Source organism: Dromiciops gliroides, chromosome 4, assembly GCF_019393635.1.
Source record: "Dromiciops gliroides isolate mDroGli1 chromosome 4, mDroGli1.pri, whole genome shotgun sequence".
NCBI classification, from domain to species: Eukaryota; Metazoa; Chordata; class Mammalia; order Microbiotheria; family Microbiotheriidae; genus Dromiciops; species Dromiciops gliroides.
In genome coordinates this window covers 257,009,013-257,025,541 of record NC_057864.1, presented here as the reverse complement: position 1 = coordinate 257,025,541, position 16,529 = coordinate 257,009,013, and the positions used below count along the sequence as shown (strand labels likewise).

The window sequence follows — 16,529 nt, the reverse complement described above, 5'->3', positions numbered from 1 at the left end:
CTATTGCTTTTACTTTGGAGGGGGGACTGTATCTTTCCTTTTTTTCACCATAGAATTGTAGCTTGTCAGATAGGGAAGGGACTTTACTAGAGATCACCTCTCAGACAATCTGCCCCTCTTCCTTTTATTGTTGAGGAAGTTGAGGCACAGAGGGTTGTTTCTTGCTCAAGGTTCCCCAGGTAATAAGTTATAGTTTTGGGGACCTGAACCCACATTTCTTACATCTAATGTCCTATCTACTACATTTAGCTCTACCCCTTTAAGTTATGTCTAAATTAGCTTTTTTAAAAAAATATATGTTGGAGGCAAATTACTTGTGTTTTAAGAGGTTTTTCTGTTTTGTTATACTCATATATAAAGTGATTTTTGAATTTTTTTTCCCTTAAAAGTATACATAATGACATCTGCTACTTCATTCATTCAGACATTTCTAGAATGGGTTTATGAGTCCTAGCAAGGAATATGAGATGTGGAAGATGCAGCTCCTCTCCTGAAGGGGTTTACAGTTTAGTTGGGGAGATAAGATAATCCCCAGAAATATAATTGTGAAATAGTCACACAAAGTATGAGGTAGGCTATGATTCGGTGTCAAAGTGAATAAGTGTTTGAGAGTATAATGTCCTCACTAACTTGGGTAGTCAGTGGTCAGGTCAGTCACAATGAATGAAGAATCTGGACCTTAAAATCATTTTAATATAAATAGGCTTTTTTTTCATATTGTAATTACCACAGAAAACACTTGGAATAATGTCAAGTGGGATTTGGCGTGTATTTGCAGATGAACTGTGTCTTTTAAAAAAAAACCTACAGTCTTGTTTTGGTTTTAGTTCACATTAGCAATAACCTTTGACAGGACATCAAGGATCAAAGGAGCATAAACTTGGAATTAGGAAAGTAGCATTGACAATTTTTTTTGTTTGTTTTTTTGCATCTGAATGTAAGCAACTCCTGGTGTGTAACATTTTGTCTTACCAATGCAGATCAGAGACTTGTTTGTTGTTGATTGTCTTTGACAGAGCTGGGGACGTCTTGGAGGGTGAGGCGTGTATATCTGATAGTGGCTTCACTCTGTATAATAACTAATAAGTGTTGAAGGTGAGATCTGAACCCACCAGGTCTTCCTGACTTCAAGACTGACCTTCTATCCACTGTACCAAAGCTGTCAAATTCAAATAGAAATGGAGCCCTGCAGATTGCATTTAATCTTCGGATACTACAAATTAACTTTATTTGGGCTGAATAGTCTCTTAAAATACTACAAATTAATATTATTTAGAAGACTGCAAATGAACATTATCTGTGTTGTATTTGATTTTTATTTATTTTGTTAAACATTTCCAAGTTGTATTTTAATCAAGTTGGGGCCCACTTGGGGGTCTCGCCAACCTCAAGCTAACAAGAGTTTGAATGAGGCCTCTGCACTATGCAACAGTGCCTCTCCACCCCTAGCAGAGGATTCAGTTTTAATGTATGTGTATATTGGTACTGAATGAGGTATTTTTATTGAAAGCTCACTGTGCTCAATAGTTATAACAACAATGACATTTCATCAAATGTCCCAAAATGTGTAACAACTTAATTTTTGTGTTTCTGAGTATGGGCACCATTGTTGGATGTCAACTAATATTCATTGTAGAAAAATCTCATGTCATTGATGATCTCTATTGGTTTAGAGGTAATCAACAAACATTTATTAAGCACTTACTATACGCCAAACAAGCACTGTGGTGCAGAAGGAGATTGACTGAAACAAATCTGATTTTATTTATTTTTTGTTGGTTGGTTTTGTTTTGTTTTTTGGTGAGGCAATTAGGGTTAAGTGACTTGCCCAGGGTCACATAGCTAGTAAGTGTCAAGTGTCTGAAGTCACATTTGAATTCAGGTCCTCCTGAATCCACAACTGGTGCTCTATCCACTGAGCCACCTAGCTGCCCCTGATTTTTATTTAAGATCATAGGAACCCATACTTAAAATGGAAAGATACCCTTGAGATCATTGAAGCCAGCTCTCTCATTTTAAGTATAAGGAACCTGTTAACCCTATGATTTTCCCACTTGAATAAGTTTTGCTTTAATATCGAAACATTTTTTAAAAAAGACTAAAAATAATTTGAAAGCTAAAAAACACCATTTACATTGTGGAGTGGGGATTTATATCTGTTGATTGAATAAATGGTTTCTGAGACCATATATAGGAATGTAATCTGTTCACAACAGTTTTATCACTAGGCTACAGAATGTGTTGCCGTATTGATTGGAGCTAGTGTTGCCAAGATGGAAGCCAGTGGGGAAGCTGGCTTCCTCAGCTTGGGTTACAACACCACCCACACAATAAACCCCAGGCTTTGTCATCATACTGGTGTCATCGAGGGATTATCTCGATGTGGTGAGCAGCATGCAGTTGGCTTGCCAATCTTGGGTTTGGGGGTAGAACTCTGGAATCTACACAATGCCTGGCTGTCATTTTATGAGGAGTGACTCCATGGACCCTTGACACTGTATTCTCGTATCTCTGCTTCTTCAGAGTTTGATCTAGGCCCTAGCTTTCATGGTTTCTATAGCTGACATGTTGTCTTCTGCTTTCATATTTAAAACCAGGAGGAAGTGGTTTCACTAGCCCCTCAACCCCTCCTCCCTTCAGTCATTCTCATTCTCATCATCAGTAGTATTTATAAAGTGTTTACTTTATGCCAGGCACTGCCCCAACTAAGCACTTTACAAATATCTCATTTGATCCTTACAACAAATCTGGGAGGTGGGTGTTATTTATCCCCATTTTTCAAATGAGGAAATTGAGGTAAACAGAGGTTAGGTGACTTGCTCAGGGTCACAAAGCTGGTAGGTGTTCGAGGCTGGATTAGAATTCAGTTCTTCCTGAGTCCAGACCCATCACTCTATTCACTGTACCACCTAGAATAGAGCCACCTTCCTGATTATTGTCAACTATAAAGTTAAACTGGGGGCTGCTAAGTGGTGTAGTGGATAAAGCACTGGCCCTGGATCCAGGAGGACCTGAGTTCAAATCTGGCCTCAGACACTTGACACTTGCTAACTGTGTGACCCTGGGCAAGTCACTTAACCCTCATTGCCCTGCCAAAAAAAAATAAAGTTAAACCTAGTTGCTCTTCTGTGAGTACACATGTATACACACCAATCTACATGACTCTGGGCAAGTTACCCAACTTCCATAGTATCCATTAAATGGAGGGGTAAGACCCTTTGGCTTGAGTTCTGGGATCTTATGTTCCTCTAAATTGAGTCACCTGTGGGTACGATTGTTTCCCTTTGTTTCATTGTCTTTGCATCCATCCTGTTTCTTTTCTCTTCCCCCAACCTGCTTCCTGTGACCAGTGGCATGCATGTGTGAGATGGGGGAGGAAGATCGCAGAATTATAGGTTTAATGCTTGAAGGGGCCTTAGGGGTCCTCTGGCCCAGTGCTCTCATTTTACAGATGAGGAGTCTGAGACCCACAGCGGTTAAGACTTGTCCAGGGTCACACAAAAAGTGGCAGAGCTGGTTGCTGAACCCATCTCCTGATTCCAGATTCAGCATATGTTTCATCATACCATGTTCTAGCCTTAAGCCCACAGGGCACATTCTATGACGACATGGAATGAATTTTGTCCAAAATCAGTGTTTTTGATCATTTGTAGATTTTATTCTCATATCACCAGTTTTTTCTTTGATATTCACAACTGGATGAAACTCAATTAGTATCCAGTTATCCTAAATTCTTCAAGACCAAACTGATTACTTTCCCTTCCAAATCCATCCCTCTTTTGAGCTTCTCTGTTTCTGTCAAAGGCACCAGCAAACTTCTAGACACCCGGAGTATTGGTGTCTTCCTTGAATTCTTCCAGTATCTTCATATGAGTGTGAATAAGTATCTTTATACAAGTGGTGTGTGTGTGTGTGTGTGTGTGTGTGTGTGTGTGTGTGGAGAGAGAGAGAGAGAAGTATATATCTATAAGCAGATATATAAAAGTATCACCTATCTGATATACATATATGTATACATATGTATATATAGCCTATAGCTCTATCCTTATATAAATTCCTCCTTATATAAGGCTACTTATTCACACTCATCCCACATATTCAGTTATCACCAAAATCTTGCTGTTTCTGCATGTACAACATCTCTTGCCTTCATATCTTTCTCTTTACTCATGTAGCTAATTCCCTCATTCAAGCCCTCATCATTTCTCTCTAGGAGTACTGCAACATCCTTCTTATTGACTTTCCTGCTTCCAGTATCTCCCTACCCCTCAATCTATCTCTTGAAATTATTTTCCTAAAGCTCACGTCTGACCATGTCCGTTCCCTACCTCATTGAAGCCCAGTGACTTCCTGCTACTTCAGGATCAAATATAAATTCCTCCATTTGGCATTTAAAGCCCTTTATGATGTAACCCCCAAACCCTTCTGTCTTTCCAGTTTTATTTTACGTATACCCCATAATATATGCTATGTTCCATCCAAACTGGCTTTTTTTTCCCCTCAGGGCAATGAGGGTTAAGTGACTTGCCCAGGGTCACACAGCTAGTAAGTGTCAAGTGTCTGAGGCTGGATTTGAACTCAGGTTCTCCTGAATTCAGGGCCGGTGCTTTATCCACTGTGCCACTTAGCTGCCCCAAACTGGCTTTTTTGATGTTCCTTATCCATAGCTATTTCCTCTCTCTGTGTCTGGGACACTCTCCTTCCCCACTTCCATCTCTTAGAATACTCATTTTCCTACAAGAAAAGAAAATGCCACCTTCTACACGAAGCCTTTCCTGATCCCTCTAGCTGGTAGTACCTTTCCCCAAATCATCCTTTATCTGTTTTGTACATAGTTGTATAATATTTATTGTCTTCCCTAGCTAGAGTCATCTTAAGGGCATGGGACTATTTCATCCTTTTTTTGTTTGTCTGTATTCCAATGCCTGCCTACCTACCACAATGTCTTCTTGGCACATATTTTGTGCTTAAGAAATGCTTGTTGATTGACTTATTGATTGTCCAATGTTTCCTCTGGATAGGTGCCTGATCTCTGTCCTACTTATTTTCTGGGTGCTTCATTCATTCATTTACTTAGTCAACAGTTACTTATTTCATGAGGCATTCTGCTTGTTAGTGAGGGCTGGCCATCCTGGAAATCCTTGAGTTGGGACAGTAATGTGGAAAGTGTTAATCCTGGCCGGAGGCAGAGCCATGATATGGGGAGTAGTGAGGGCTGAGAAGTGAGAAAGCACATTGAGTCACAAGAGCTGTGTTGGAGTGCTGGTTTAACCTCTTCCTAAGTTGGTTAGCTTCTATGGGCCTCAGTTTCATCCTCTGTCCACTGAGAAGGTTTGATTTGATTGATGTTTTCTCTGAGGTCAGACAGTGATTCACATGTCTCTGCCCTTTCTTCATCAGTGCTTTCTTGCTTTAACCAGATGAACAATTCTTAATTCAACAGTCCGGGGGACATACAGCAATACAGTGCCTTGCACATAGTAAATATGTGTTTGGTGTGGATTTGGAATAAAGGGAGGTGGTTATCTCTTATAGTTTTATCTGAATTTTATCTACATTTTTCAAATTTTATAACTACCTTTTTTTTCCTTACACTATAGTCAATCCACCAACAGCATATTAGTCTTTCTGTCTTCCTGAAGACTCCAACATTGACCGTTTACATCTTTTGTTATCTTTGCCTATTTCCTGCATATGAGGTGAAACCTCTGAGTTGTTTTAATTTACATTTCTCACATTATTGGTGCTTTGGATCCATCTTTCATATGTATATCACTTTTTGGGGTAATTTTTCTTTTGAGGCATATTTGGGCAAAAAATATGAACAGACACGAATGGAATTAGGTTTCTTTGCTTGCAAACAAAATTTTCAAAGTTAAGCAAAGTCAGCCCAGTACACCAGGACAATTTATGAGCTGCTTGTCCACCCCCAGTGCTCTTATGAGTCTAGAGGAGAGTAGTTTTGGTTTCACCCCTACTTTAAAGGAAAGACAGTATGGGGAAAGCAAATTCTTTGTATAAACTAATTGAAAGGCATCTCCTTAGCACCTTGGGCCTAGTTTTTCCTGCAATATGGAGCAAATATAGCCTTTCCAAAGCAGTCCAAGGGGCAGCTAGGTGGCACAGTGGATAGAGCACTGGCCCTGGAGTCAGGAGTACCTGGGTTCAAATCCGGCCTCAGACACTTAACACTTACTAGCTGTGTGACCCTGGGCAAGTCACTTAACCCCAATTGCCTCACTAAAAAACAAAACACAACAACCCCCCCCCAAAAAAAAAAACCAAAGCAGTCCAAGCCTGTTCTACTGGGATCTCTAAAAGGTGTGTAAACAGGTTTTTTTGCTTTTCACTTAGGGTTACCCCCAAAGCAGTCAGTCAGTGAGTACAGTTTGTTCAATGCTGACTTGTACATCCACAGTTTGACAACACGGACAGTGGGCATTCATACTTGTAGAAACAACTGTGTCTTGGAGCTGCCAAAAAGTATGCTTTTTAAAGCTGCTTTGCCAGACTGATTTAAAAAGAACGGCAAACACCCAACAACTGGGGACTGAAAAACATAAACACAGCATTACTCATTTTGCTTTAAGTTCAAGTACTCCCCGGATACTGGCCCTGCTTGGCATTGCTCCAAACAGGTAGTATCTTTGAGCCATCTGTTGATTAAACCTCAGCCTCAGTCCATGGGCTTGAGAAAGCTACTTCTTATCAAGTAGGAATTTATTCTGAATGTAGATGGGATGTTGGTCTTCAGTCCTGGAACTAAAGGAGTCTTGGAGAGATGATCTGGTGAGCCTGCTGCTTTTGTGCCAGGGAAGGTCTAAAACCTATGTTTCCCAAACTAATTTGGTTTCTGAACGCTGAATGCAGAGTGTCCCCAAAATCTTAGTGCATATTTAAGCTTTTGGAGTTTAACTTTGGGAAGACCTATCAGTGCTGTTAGGGAATATCTGAGGGTATAAGCCTTCTCTCATTTGTCTTATTATTTCATGCTAAAGATTCCAAGACTCATTATATAAGATCCAATTTAATGTTCTAGGCCAGAGGGTACTTTACAGTTTTTTTTGTTTGTTTGGTTTTTTTTGGGGGGGGGGCAATAGACCATCTGAGAGTATGAAATGTTTGGTCTTGGACCATCTGACCATGAAATGGTGTTGTAGGAACCATATATTTTTCAGGAAAACAAAAAGAAATTAATCATTTTCTCCTATTGAAAAATTACTGTATATAATTTGTGCTCTTAATAGCCATGTGATTTCATAGAAGGCGGCATGGCACAATTAGGTGGATTCAGACGAGTGGTCATTAATGGATTGATGCTAGGTTGGAAATATGTTTCTGGGGTCATTCCCAGAGGTCATTGCTGGCCCTGTGCTGTTTGACATTTATATTTATGGCTAGTAAGAGACCTATTTAGGAATTGAACCTAGGTCTTCCTAACTCCAATTCTGGTGCCTTATGCCATGATGTATCCAGTATTGATTCAAAAATACCGTGATAGCCCAAACAGGGGCATATAGACAGGGGGCAGCTAGGTGGCGCAGTGGATAGAGCACTGGCCCTGGAGTCAGGTGGACCTGAGTTCAAATCTGGCCTCAGACCCTTGACACTAGCTGTGTGACCCTGGGCAAGTCACTTAATCCTGATTGCCTCAAACATACGGGGCCATCTCTAGTCATCCTGGTGTATATCTTCCCACTGGACCCAGATGGTTCTGGAGGAGAGAGTAAGGCTGGTGACTTTGCACAGCCCTCTCTCACTTAAATCCAATTCACTGCAAGTTATGACATCACCCTGATGTCATGGGCCTCTTTGAGAATAAAGGACAAAGAACAACAACAGTGAGACTGATAGAAGGATGAAGGGTAAGTTAATTCTCATCCTGATATACTGAATTAAATAGTTTTCATGGGAAAAGGCAATAAATATGACCTGTCCTGCTCTGTTTGGTATTAGCATGTTACAGCATAACTTAAAAATGAGACCCATGCTAATTGGAATATTTTCAAGAGTTATAAGATCATTGTTGGCTTATGACTACATAAAAGATGGCAACCATCACCAATTGCCAGCTAAGGAAAGAGCAAGGAATGATACGTTTAAAACTTAAGACAAAACTGTTAGGGATATGTTATTTAGAAGAGTTTTCTTACAATGAGTTAGATGAAGGGGGTTAGGAGGCTGGAATATTTCTAAGGATCTTTAGGAATAAGGTTGGTATGCACCCACCTCTCCAGAATGCTTTAGACAAAGTCAATCTGAGTCAGAAGGCTGACTGAGATGAACTCTTAATTTCTTCATCTTTAAAATGAGGACATAATATGGTGAGCAGGATGCTATCAGAAATACCTGGAAGCACCTGCATGAGCTGATGCAAAGTGAGATGGATTGTGAAATGATCTTCTGTGAATGACTTGGTTATTTTCAGCAATGCAATGATCCGAGACAACTCTGAAGGTCTTATGAAAAATGCAATCCATCTACAGAGAGAGAACTGATGGTAAATGAATACAGATTGAAGAATAATTTTTTCTGTTAGTTCCTTTATCTGAAGTTTTGTTTTTGTCTGTTATCTTTCACAACCTGGCTAATGTGGAAATGTTTTGCATGACTGTTCATGTATAACTTGTATTGAATTGCTTGAGTTCTTGGGGGGGTAGGGAGAAAGGGAGGAAGAGAATTTGGAACACAAAGGTTTTTTTTAATTGATGTCAAAATTTGTATTTTACATTTAATTTGGGAAAATAAAATTCTAAATATCAAATGTCAAAAAAAATGCAGGGGGCAGCTAGGTGGTGCAGTGGATAGAGCACTGGCCCTGGATTCAGGGGGACCTGAGTTCAAATCCAACCTCAGACACTTAATACTTACTAGCTGTGTGACCCTGGGCAAGTCAGTTAACCCCAATTGCCGGGCCAAAAAACCAACCAACCAAACAAACAAAATGCAGACAGTAATCTTTGAACTACCTGATTCATAGTTTTTTGTTCCTTTGGTTTTGGGTTTTGTTTGTTTGTTTTGAGAAAAAGTGCTTTGAAAACCTTAAGGTATCAATTAATTAAATGTGAATTCTTATTTGGTATTGGTGTTTTGGGCTGGCTTCTTAGTCTGACTTTTTCTCATATGAAACCATTGTGGGGCAGCTAGGTGGCACAGTGGATAAAGCACTGGCCCTGGATTCAAGACAACCTGAGTTCAAATCTGTCCTCAGACACTTGACACTTACTAGCTGTGTGAACCTGGGCAAGTCACTTAACCCCAATTGCTTCACCAAAAAAAAAAAAAAGAAAGAAAAGAAAAAAAAATAGGAAACCATTGCATCTTGGTCCTGTCATTAGATGACATTTACTGAATTCTCTTAGGCAGAAGGATTCTTTTTAAGCTGAATTTTAATAAGGATTTGGAGAAAAAATTCCCCTTATTACTAGTGTGGTTTGGATTTTGAAAATTTAGTCACTTAGCAATTTAGGGATTTAAGTTAGTAAGAACAAGAGGTCACTCTAGAGGTTTTAGAAGGAACTAAGGAGGATTTTCTTCTTGGATAAAACCTGAGTACCCCTCTATCTTCCTGGTTTTTATTTCTCAATGCCCCTCTGGAGCCAGGAATTCTACCATTTGTCAGTAGATCATGGTAAGTATTTGACATTGTAGTACCAAGTGAATTTGGTATCAGGTGATGTGTATTCAACTGTTGATTCTTACATTTATTAGTTTTTTTGTTTATGTTTTGTATTTCATCACATGTGTATGTGGTGTTTTCCCATCCTCCCATTTTTGACTTTAAAATTTTTTAAAAATTCTTATCCTAATCAACACCAAAGCAAATATTTCTATCTACATAGGAGAGAAAAAGAGGCTTGTATATGAAACTGTGAATCTCTGTTATATTCAGCTTCTTTTTCTTTTCAAGTGTGTAATAAATTCATCATGTAACATTCAGAGCTGTCCTGCTGGTCTCTGATTCCTTCTGGGCTTCCTTCTGTTCTCTTCCGTGCATTTAAAAAAAATGCTTCAGTGACCCACTTTTTTTCTCCATCTCTATCTCTAATGGCCACCTCCCTCCCACTTCTCCCCAGCCCAGTAGAAAAAGAAAAAAAAAAAAAGAAAAAAATTGCTAGTTGTAAATAAGCGTAGTCAAACAAAACAGATTCTTCCATTGACCATGCCGTAAAATGTGGGTCTCATTCTGCATCTTGAGTCTCATCATCCCTCTTTTGGATGAGGTACTTGTTTCATCATTGGCCCTCTGGAATCATGGGTTATCATTGGTATTGATTCTTAAGTCTTCTATCATTGTGTGTCATTGCACTGTTTTGTTGTTATTGTATAAGTGTTGTTATTGTATAAGTTACCTCGGTAACTCCAGCTCCTAGTATAATATCTTGCATGTAGTAAATGTTTAATAAATTATTCTGAATTAAGTTGAGACAATCACTTTACCACTCTGAGCCACAGTTGGCAAAATGGGGCTAATAATACTTGCATGATCTACCTTTTGGACTAGAGCAAAGTGTAACGGGATAGTTAATGGACCTTAGATTTCACTGATACAGGGCACTCCTGCATATGTGCTACTATCCTATAATTGTATCCTAAAGTATCCTATAAATGTGAGCTATTGGAGACTGCCTTGTTCTCTTTTTTCATTATGCTATATTAAGGACATTCTTGGGTAGGTAGACAGTGCCCTGTACTCAGAGCAACAGTTCTCAAAGTGTGGTCCAAAGTCCCCTGGGAGTCCTTAAGACCCTGAAAGGGGGTCTAGGAAGGTCAGAACTCTTTATAATACTAATATGTCATTTGCTTATTAAAATACTCCTTCATTTTCCAACTACATATCTGTGACACTGTATTTTCTTCATATCCTTCAACTAGAATAACGTATCACAACAGATTGAATGCGGAAGAAGATAGGAGAATCTGTCTTCTCTGAAAGCCAGACATTAAAGAGATTTGCAAAAAAAAGTATAAAACAGTGATACTTTTATCACAATTTTTAAATTTTGGAACATATTATCTCTCCTAACAATGTTATTTATGTCAGCATGTAATAGGTTTATTTTTATTTTAAAATGAATTCATAAATATTAAATATATTTAAATTATATTAAATATAGTAAATTATATTTAAAATATATGTATATAAATGTATTTGGTATACTTATAATTTTAATTTTTAAATAATATCTATTTTAGTAGTACATTTGAAATGTGCTTTTAAAACATTTAGCAATTTTACTTCATAAATAGGAAATTTTAATATATATATATATAACTCACATAAACAAAAGACTTTTGAGATCTTAATAATTTTAAAGAGGGTAGTGGGTTGCTGAGACCAAAAACGTTTGAAAACTGATGCTCTGTTCTAGAGGTCTAGAAAAACCTAGGTTCTTGTCATGTTCTGTAGCTCCCTATCTTTGTGACCTTTGGTAACTGACATGAACCTGTATGGGTCTCAGTGTCTTCATTTGTGGAGTCCGGGTTAGGGTTTGGGCTTGGTGGCTAGATAATCTTTCAAATTCCTTCCAGCTTTCACATTCCATGATTCTCTGAAGATGTCTGGGAGGCATTCTCTCAGATCTAGTGCCCATGCTGACATGTATCAGTCAGTGGAAAAAATTAATCCCTGTGGTATCACATACCTTCTAAGTGATTCATGAAAGAAATCAATCCAATATATTTCTGTTCAGGATAGAAGGCATTCGACATCTAATAGGATTAAGAAGAATCTTGTATGATTTCCCTCTAAGATGCAAATGCTATACCACTTTTAATTGTAGTTACAGAATTAAATTTCTCATCTTAAATTAGATTTTCAAGTAAACTTCATTTGAACCTAAATTACTATAGGTAATTTAAATAAATAAATTGACCAATTTGCATATTGCTTCTCTTGGCCATCCAGTTTCTACCATAAAAGGAACCCCCAAAGAAGAGATAATGACTTCTTTAAGTTTTTTCCAGGGGTGGAGCACTAATGGTTTGGAACAATGTATAATTTATCACATTTTGTTGATATGTTGGGTAGTTTTGCTGTTTTTTTTTTAACTTATTCATTTCAAATTTAAATACAAAAGAACAAAAAAGACCATTTCCATGTACATAGCACAACGTAAAAAGAGGATTCAGTATAAAACCATGAATTTCCATTTCAGACTGTTTACTTTTTTTGGGAAAAACTGTAATAAATACTATACATTGTTTTCAAAGCTGTCCTGCTTTTCTGTGCTTCTAAATTTTCTTTTGTTCTCTGCTGTGCACTTAAAATTTTGTTTCTCCCTCACTCCCCACCCTGACCTAGAGAAGCCTACAGTTAAACACATATATATGTGTATCTGTGTATATGTGTCTATATCTATATATACGTATACATATATACATATATGTATGTAAAACCATACTATTCATACTTCTACTTATCAGTTCTTTCTCTGAAGGTGGATAGCATCTTCCTTCATAGGTCCTTTGTAGTTCTTTTGAGTAATTATCATACTCAAGATGAATTAGTCATTAAGAGCTGTTCTTGTACTTAGTATATATAACATTCTCTTGGTATAGCTCATTTCACTTTTCATTATTTCATGCAAGTCTTTCCATGTTTTTCTAAAACCAACCAGCTCATTATTTCTTATAGCACGGTAGTAGTCCATCACAATCCTATACCACAGCTTGCTTGTTCAGTCATACCCCAATTGAAAGGCATCTGTCATCTTAGCCAATCTAACAAGTGCTGCAAGATATATCAAAATTGCTTCAATTTGCATTTCTCTAATCAATAATGATTTTGAGCATTTTTATATGACTATATAGTTTTGATTTCTTTATTTAAAAACTGCCTGTTTGTAGCCATTGATGGTTTTTTTCCATTATGAAGGGAATAGGAGAAGAATCTATTAGAAAGTGTTGATGATGTATCTATAAAATGCATTTTAATACATTATTTTTAAAGGAACCTAGAGAAGGGGGAGGGTGGGAAGAGAGGAAGCAATGGGAAGTGACAGTGATGTTTAAAAACTAAAGGGCAAAAAAAAAAAAATTTAAAACAAAACAAAACAAACAAACAAAAAAACCAAAAGGGGAAGGTGACACCATCATTGGTATAGGGAACTCCAGGGTGAGGAAACTTCACCCTCCCTTTGAACATCATTTAGCACCTTTTCTGCAGCTTGCTGTCTTAAGGAGTCCCTAAAGCATTTAGAGGTTAGGTGACTTTACCTGGGTAACATAGCTCTAAGTCTGGCTCTTATTCCACTGCTTTGCTCTGTGAAACGTTAAAAAATGTTTTTCAAAAAAGAACTTTAAAAGTTCATTTGACTTCTCTAAGGCCATCCAGCTGTTAAGTGGTGATGTCAGAATTTGCATTCAGATCTTTTAAACTCTGCATCTGGTGCTTTATCTTGTGTGCTAAGATGTGTCTCAACTCTGAAAAAAATTATAATAATGATAGCTAGCCCTTATGTAGTGCTTTAAGGTTTTACAAAGCATGTTGCAGGTATTAATCTCCTTTTAGTCTCATAACAATCCTAGGAGGTAGGTGCTATTATCATCCCCCTTTACAGATGAGGAAATTAAGACAGGCAGAAGTTAAGTAATTTTCCCAGTGTTGAACAGCTAGGAAATGTCTGAGTTGGATTTGAACTCAAGTGTTGCCCTCTATTCACTGTACTACTTAGCTGCCTCTGAACTCTTGCTATACTTATAGTTAATCTCACAGATTAGTTTATACAGTTGTTTACTCCTTAGCCAGTATTGATTGGGTGAGTCACTTCACCTCTATTTGCCTCAGTTTCCTCCTTGTAAAATGGAGATAATAATAATATCTCCCTCCCGGGGTTGTTGTGAGTATCAAATGAGATAATAATTGTAAGGCACCTAGCACAGTGCCTGGCACATAGTACGTATTACATAAATAAATGTTAGCTATTATTAGAAATTTTTTTTTGTAAAAATTACTTTTGGAATAAATTTTGTTTCCACATATTAGAGAAATCTCCAGTGTACTTGAATCTCTCCTACAATGTACAATTTTCAAAAACAGTTAAGAAAAATGACATTAAAGAGGGATTTCAAGTGACTGTACTTTTGTAACCTTACAATTAAGAAGTTTTCTGTCGAAATGGTCCTGTGTCTGCTTTCAGTGTATTACATCAAGGCTTCTTAAACTTTTTCTACTCATAACCCCTCTTTGCCCAAGAAATTTTTACGCAGCCCTGGGTATATAGGTATATAAATAGGCATATATAACCTTTTACTATTGCCAAATTTTTCATGATCCCCATATTCAGTTATTCTACCCTATATGAGGTCTCGACCCACAGTTTAAGAAACTAGGCATTACAATGCCTTCCATTGTTACTTATATTTTGATGTTATTTAAAGTTGCTTTTATTGCCCCTCCTCCCCTCAATTTGGTTTTATTCTTTAAATCACTTCATATAAGTCTTTTTGAAAATTTGATTTTCATCAGTATGTATGGTGCAGAATAATATACCACTACAGTACCATAATTTGTCTAGATATTCCTTAATTGTTGGGCATTATTTTCTCCATACTTTTACAGTTACAAACAGGATTGTTGTAAACTTTTTCATACAGGTCATAGGATTAAAGACAACTTAGGGTGGACCAGTGGATAAAGTACCAAGCCTGAATTCAAGAAGACCTGAGTTCAAATGTGGCTTTAGACACTTACTTGCTGTGTGACCCTGGGCAAATCACTTAGCCCTGTTTGCCTCAGCCCTTCATCTATAAAATTAGCTGAGAAGGAAATAACAAATAACTCCAGCATCTTTGCCAAGAAAACCCCAAATCGGGTCACCACAGAGAGTCAGATACAACTAAACAACAAAAATTCATTCAAAGATAAGATAGGCCTTTTCTTGTATATAATCCCTAAGGCAAAAAGTGGAATTATGTGTTCAAAGGATATGAGTCATTTTGTATTTTTCCCTATAATTTACAAATTGCTTTCCAAAACTGTTAGATTACCTGGGAAGTTAACCTACAAAGACACACATGGTACTTACAGAAATACAAGTATAAAACACTTTTAGAAATATAAGAAAACCAGAATAAGTAGATAGATATTCAGATCTCTTTTGTATTCTTTCAGTCAATCAGCAAAGATTTATTAAATTTCTTCTATGTATTAGACACTTCACTAGGCACTGAAAATAAAAATAAAAAGAATAAAACAATTGGGAAGTCTCAGGGGTTCTACAATAATCTGTGACATGACTTCACAAATCTCTCTGCTAATGCAGGCTATTATTTTCTCCACAATTTAAAGACAGTTTCTTAGGTCACCGAGAGGTTAAATTATTTGTCCACGGTCACACAATATATGTCGGTGTCTAGACTTGAACTCAAATCTTTCTGGTTTCAAGGCCTGCCATCCATTTCCAGCTGAAATAGGGAAATTTAAATAAGATTTCATTTCCTTTGAGCAGCGTTAGTAAAAGAACAGAGGGATGTTAGAACGCGGAACTCAAAATTCAGGGTCAAGGTAGTCTGTAAATTTCCATTATCCATCATCTCTGACCTCTTTTGCTGCTCGTAAAGAGAGTTAGATCTTCTTATGATTTGAAAGCAAGAGTTGATGGAAATGTATTTTAGTTATTTGGCTAGAATCCTGAATATTTGTGTAGAAAATTGTCTATTATTAGGATAAGAGAAGACTTAGTGGGGACTTAGCCACCCTGAGTTACTATACTAATACTAATACTATACTAATGGCTCCCAACTTTTTTTAAGTATGAAAGGGCCTTTTTAGTTTTAATTTATTTTATGTAAAGTTTTGTTGATTTTTGCTTTTTATATGAGCAGTTTTCTAGCATACTCCTTCATTGAGTCTTCCTTGTAACAAAGAAAAATATAAAACCATGGGATAGAGTGATCTTTGAAATATTCAATGCTCATAAAAAGCCCCCTTTTATCATCAAAATTTTTTTCAAACATCCCCTTCCCTCTATAATAGTTGTACTATTGGATCCGGGGCTAGAAGCAACCTCAGAAGTTGCTTCATTAAACTATGAAAATTTACAGATGGAGAAACTGAGGCCCAAGAAGGATTAATGATTTGCTGGAGGTCACAAAGTTAAGTAAGCATTAGAGGCAGGTTTTGATGCCAGGTCCTCTGATTCAGTACCACAATACCTGTTAATAATCATTGATTATATGGGGCAGCTAGATGGCACAGTAGATAAAGCACTGGCCCTGGATTCAGGAGGACCTGAGTTCAAAACTGGCCTCAGACACTTGACACTTACTAGCTGTGTGACCCTGGGCAAGTCACTTAAACCCTCATTGTCTCCCCACCCCCTTCCCCCCCTGCCAATCATTGATTATGAAAATACATAATGATTGAAAGCTGAACGTAGAAATTTTTTTTATTAAACATTTTGTTAATCCTAACAACAACACTGAAAAACTTTTAAAACTTGATGAAATAAACATTTATTAAGCATGAACTATGTGCAAGTCACTACTGATACAAAGGGAAAAATATAGCCATTCTTGTCATATAT

The 16,529-nt window shown here is 37.3% G+C and overlaps 1 protein-coding gene across 5 annotated transcripts in view; it reads left to right on the top strand.

Annotated features, from left to right (window-relative positions):
* Positions 1-16,529, top strand: part of TRERF1 (transcriptional regulating factor 1) — a 294,312-nt gene that overhangs the window by 114,825 nt on the left and 162,958 nt on the right. The window lies entirely within an intron of this gene.